A 6,361-nucleotide genomic window follows, 5' to 3' on the forward strand; every position below is an offset into this window, starting at 1 on the left:
GAACTGAAAGACAAACTGAGACAAAATCGCACTCACTCTCTCCCACCCAGTTCGTGCACCCGTACTGACAGCTGTCCATTGGTAACAAAGACTGGAATTTGCACACCATTTTCTCAATTGGATGTTCACTGAGTGGCAGCAGGTGGACTTTTCAGGTGAATTACATTTTATGCTCCATTGGAAAGATGGTTTTTGGCATGTATGCTGTGAAATGTCTGAAAGCGAATGTACAGTGAATCAACACAAGTATGCACCTACCATTGGGGACCATGTCCGCCCCTACATGAAGTTTGTTTTTCCTCAGCACAATGACAACTACCAGCAGGATTACACAATATGTCACATGGCTCACAGTGTTTCCATGGTTTGAAAAACATGAGCACGAGTTTACTGTACTCCCCTGATCACTGAACTCCTCGTATTTAAACACAGTTGAGAATCTGTAGGTCCACCTCGATCGAGGTGTTCCTGCCGTGGATCCTCAGCTGAGAAATGTAGTGCAGTTGGCCACGACACTGTACTTGCCACAGCTCCACATACCTGTTGGTACCTTTTCGAACCTCACTATTCTCTTCCTGCAAGCCATGCAGTGGTCTGCACTGTAAAAGTTGGGTACTCAGATTTTTGACATGAGGTCATATTAATGTGGTTGCACAGTGTAAAACAGGAATTCAGAATACACAGTTCTGAAAAGTAATATCACAAGTAGGAAATGTGTGGGGGTGGAGGTGTATGCTGATGTACAATAGTGGCAGTAAAATGATCTACAGTCAGCCTCAAATGCCAGTTTTTTAATTTTCTCAATAATGCCTCACGTAAAGAATGTTGTCTTCCATCCACAGATTCTCATTTGAGTTCATAAAGCACCTCTGTAATACTTGGCTGCTAATTGGACCTACCAGTAACAAATCTAGCAGCACTCCTTCAAATTGCTTCTATGTCTTCCTTTAATTTGAACTGACAGGGATCCCACACTGTGACAGTCAGACAACAGTATGTTTGTAAAATCCTCCTGCATGAATGATTTCTTAAATGTGAAATTTAAAACTTCAGCATTTCTTTTGCTGCCTTCTGTTGCAGTATCAGACTGGTCAATGAGCAACTGGACAGAAGACTTAGAGCTACTTAGCGATTTTAAGTAGGTACAGAATTTTCTCGAGCTCTCAGCAAGATCCTTTGCTGAGATATGACAGTGGAAGTTATTGTATGATTCAAACATTGATCTTACAGATGCACAAATTTCTATTAACTTTTGCCTGTCAGAATTACTGATTTCTTTTTTCAACTCCTTCCTCAGCATTTTCCAAATTTTATTATCAAACCATGGTGGCTCTTTATCATCCTTAATCTATTTGCTCAGTACATATTCATCTGTGGTGTGATCTATTATCAGTTTAAACTTTGCCCATAATTCTTCTATGAAAAACATACTACAGCTAAATGATGTCCATTCATTGTCTAACTGGAATACTAATAACTGCTCATCTGCTCTTTCTAGCACAAATACTCTCCTAGCCTTCTTTTTGGATTTATTAAGTTTAGTAACCATCAACATTATGATGACATCTGTTGTGACTCGCCGATCATTCAAAGCGCCGCCACGTAATTACGTGCGTCCTCTACGTGTGGCAAGGTCTGCCAGCCATGCAGCAGCTGCGCCACCTAAGCGGCCAGCCGAGCAGCGGCCGCTAGACTGGGACTCCGTGCTCATTCGAATGCTAACGTGTACACATGTCTTGCTTGTCAACTTACTCTGTGACTTATATGTGTTGTGTCGTTCTGAAATATATGTGTTAAACTTGACGTAATAACAATTGGCGACGAGGTAGTGGATTTTTCCTTTTCACCGTTGACCCACAGGTTTCCATGGCTACTGTCAAGCAACTATTGCAAAATCTCCTTGAACAGCAAATGCTTCTAACAGCGGCGATTCGCGTTTTCGTCGCGGCGTCAAATGCGGGGCGTTTCTCGTCGTTGGCTATACCTCCTTTTCCTCCTTACGATGAGACGGCGGAAGACTGGTCTGATTATGAAAAACATCTTCGACAGCACTTCTTGGCATTTCATGTCACGAACGACACAACACATATAAGTCACAGAGTAAGTTGACAAGCAAGACATGTGTACACGTTAGCATTTGAATGAGCACTGAGTCCCAGTCTAGCGGCCGCTGCTCAGCTGGCCGCTTAGGTGGCGCAGCTGCCGCATGGCTGGCAGACAGCGCCGCATGTAGAGGACGCGCGTAATTGCGCGGCGGCGCTTTGAATGATCGGCGAGTCACAACAATATCATGATCACTAATCCCTATCTCTGTACTGATACTGTCAATAATTTCAGGCCTCTTTGTAGCAAACACATCTAAAACACTTCCATTAGATGTATGTTGTCTAATTATTCCAACCGGTCGCAGTGAAGCCCCACTGCTGACCAGGTAGGGAGTGGTGGCAATACACTTATAAACACGTTTTGTGAGATACAATGAACAAGGTGACATGAAAGTTGATTTATACCGACATGAGGTACACTTAGTTCTAGACACAGGTGCAATGACTAACTTAATGTCAACAGAATTTTTCCAAGAGTTAAAAAAAAAGAGGTAAAATTCTCACATTCCCAGTGCAGAATTGTAGAATACAGATGGGCACTGGAAGAAAATCAACAGTAGTGAAGTTACAAGCACTTATTCCACTGAAAATAGGCCACTCTTTACTGTCAAATGTAATTTCCTCATCACTGACAAATTAATAGTAAATTGTTTGATTGGGATGCACATGTTTAGAACTTATAAGACACAGACTGACATAGGAAGTGGTAAAAGCTACTTCAGTGTAAACAAACAGGTACTTTCTGTTGATTTAATAAAATCATCAGGCAAGAAGGTCAAACAGAAAAAGGAATCTGATGTAACAGTTCAATTTGTATTTCCTACTATATTATTTGTAAACACTCACTATAATGAACAAGTGTCAGAATCAGATGCAAACTATGAATTGCAAACCTGATTACTTCATTTCAGTAGTTTAAATAGATCAGAGCTCTCTTTCAGCACCCACTCCAACTGCAAGGGAGTAGAAGTCATGAGGCGTTGTCTAATGGCAATGCATAGTATGTCCACTAACTTCAAGAATGGTGACTGAAATTTATTTAGATTGTAAAGTTTACACACAGCCAACCGGGTGACAGATTGCACATGGAGTAACCCGCATTCAGCAATTTATCCCAGTAACACTCCACCAGAGATTTGTTTTCTTTGTGCAAAAGATGTGAAAGAGGTTGAAATTCATCAGCAGATTGATTAATTTTATGGAGAAACACTGCAGGAATGTAATGACAAGAAAATCAGTTAGAGGACTTAAAAGTGGTTGTACTAACATGCCTAATGAAGTGTGAAGTGAATGATCATCTGTTATCACTGAAGGGTTGGTGCAGAAAGCTGATGCAGAGATCACGAAAATAGATGGTTTGAAGTTTTGTTCGTATGAATGAGTTTCCTGAAGTTTCAAGAAACCTTATTTACTGTAATTCTTACAGAAAGCTTGTGCTCATGCTGAGTACTGAGAATGCTGACTGAGGTGTACAAAACCAGTCTAGTAGACCAAGCTTGGAATTTCCTTCAGTGATGTAGTATGGAAGCTGATTAAATGTTCAGCTGAATTCTTAATGGAGGCAAACTATGAGTGTTTCATGTTACACTCAAATCAAAACAATAATCCATGCAATGGAGGTATTCATGAAATAATAATAATAATAATAATAATAATAAACCCTGTGGAGGCTTGGGAAAAGAATAGGCCTTCGGTATGTTCTGCCAGTCGTAAAAGGCGACGAAAAGAACAAACCACTAATAGGGCTAACCCCCCTTTTAGTGTGATTAGTTGGTTCAGGGCAGAACTAATGAAGCCTCAGACAAGCGCTGTCATGGTCGGGGACGACACTTGAACCCTATGCCCGTCCACAATGGTAACGACACTGCTAGCCACACGGAAAATGATTTAAATCCAAATAGAGGTGTTTTGCAGGACATGCTTCCTGCAACCACTCTAGAAGGAAAACAAAGACAAAGGATGAGATGGTCAGATGAAGTTAACCGACACCTCATGTTCTGTTATTACCAAGCAACGAACTTAGAAACCAACACAACTGGATGCAGATCACAAGTATACACAACATTTATTACAAGATACCCAGAACTAAAATTTTTAACAGAAAAATGACTAGGTGATCAGATTCGTGTAATAATCAAAAATAACAGGATACCCCAGTCAGAATTAGAAAACATCAAACAACAAGTACAACAAATACTGGAACAAAATATTGTGCAATCAGAAGAAGAAGAAAATATAGTAATGGACTCAAACATCCCAGAGCAAACACACAAAGAACAACACGCATCAATTAAACAATCAGAGGAAAACAAAATCTTAAGACAGCCACCAGAACAAGCACAAATAGAACATGAAGTAACACACATGTTAGATATAGAAGAAAAATTCCAGTTGACATATATAGAATACAAAGACACAAATACAGACATTAGACCATTCTTGCATAGACCACCAAATAACCCACAAGTCGAAACAACAATAACAACTATCAACACAATCATACACAACAAAATAAATGAAAATACAACTATGGAAGAGTTACAACTACTGGTTTATGTAGGAGCACTCACTACACTAAATATACACACTAGGCGGAGATCAGAACCAACCAACACACAGATGAAACCCACAAAACCAGCATGGCAACACAGGCTACAGATCAGAATAGAAAAACTGAGAAAAGACATCGGACAGCTAACACAATTTATAAGAAATGAAATGTTGTTGTTGTTGTAGTCTTCAGTCCTGAGACTGGTTTGATGCAGCTCTCCATGCTACTCTATCCTGTGCAAGCAAAAAATGAAAAAGGTTAGGTAAAATCTCACAACAAGAAGCGATAGAACAATTAGATGAAAAGAAGCAGAAATTACAAGCATCGGCCAAACGATTTAGAAGATACAAAAAAAGTGAAAATAGATGGAAACAAAACCAAACATTCAACACAAACCAAAAGAAATTTTACCAGAGAATAGATAACACACACATTAAAAGAGACAATCCACCAAATATAATAGACATGGAACACTTCTGGAGCAACATATGGTCAAACCCGGTACAACATAACAGACACGCATGGTGAATACAAGCAGAAACAGACTCATACAAAATGATACCACAAATGCTTGAAGTGATAATTTTGCAACATGACGTCACCCAAGCAATTAATTCTACGCACAATTGGAAAGCCCCTGGAAATGATAAAATAGCAAATTTCTGGCTAAAGAAGTTCACCTCAACACATTCACATCTAACTAAATTATTTAACAATTACATTGCAGACCCATACACAGTCCCTGATACACTTACACAAGGAATAACTTATCTGAAACCTAAAGATCAAGCAGACACAGCAAACCCAGCTAAATATCGCCCCATAACATGTCTACCAACAATATACAAAATATTAACTTCAGTCATTACACAGAAATTAATCACACATACAACACATAACAAAATTATAAATTAAGAACAAAAAGGCTGCAAAGGAGCATGAGGATGTAAAGAGCAACTGATAATAGATACAGAGGTGACATATCAAGCTAAAAGTAAACAAAGGTCGCTGCACTACGCATACATTGATTACCAAAAAGCTTTTGATAGTGTACCCCACTCATGGTTACTACAGATATTGGAAATATACAAAGTAGATCCTAAATTAATACAGTTCCTAAACATAGTAATGAAAAATTGGAAAACCACACTTAATATCCAAACAAATTCAAATAATATCACATCACAGCCAATACAGATTAAGTGTGGAATATACCAAGGAGACTCATGAAGTCCTTTCTGGTTCTGCCTTGCTCTGAACCCACTATCCAACATGCTAAATAATACAAATTATGGATATAATATTACTGGAACATACCCACACAAAATAACACATTTGCTATACATGGATGATCTAAAACTACTGGCAGCAACAAATCAACAACTCAACCAATTACTAAAGATAACAGAAGTATTCAGCAATGATATAAATATAGCTTTTGGAACAGACAAATGTAAGAAAAATAGCATAGTCAAGGGAAAACACACTAAACAAGAAGATTACGTATTGGATAACCACAGCGACTGCATAGAAGCGATGGAAAAAACAGATGCCTATAAATATCTAGGACACAGACAAAAAATAGGAATAGATAATACAAATATTAAAGAAGAACTAAAAGAAAAATATAGACAAAGACTAACAAAAATACTGAAAACAGAATTGACAGCAAGAAACAAGACAAAAGCTATAAATACTTATGCTA

This window comes from Schistocerca piceifrons, chromosome 10 (assembly GCF_021461385.2).
Source record: "Schistocerca piceifrons isolate TAMUIC-IGC-003096 chromosome 10, iqSchPice1.1, whole genome shotgun sequence".
In the NCBI taxonomy this organism is placed as follows: Eukaryota; Metazoa; Arthropoda; class Insecta; order Orthoptera; family Acrididae; genus Schistocerca; species Schistocerca piceifrons.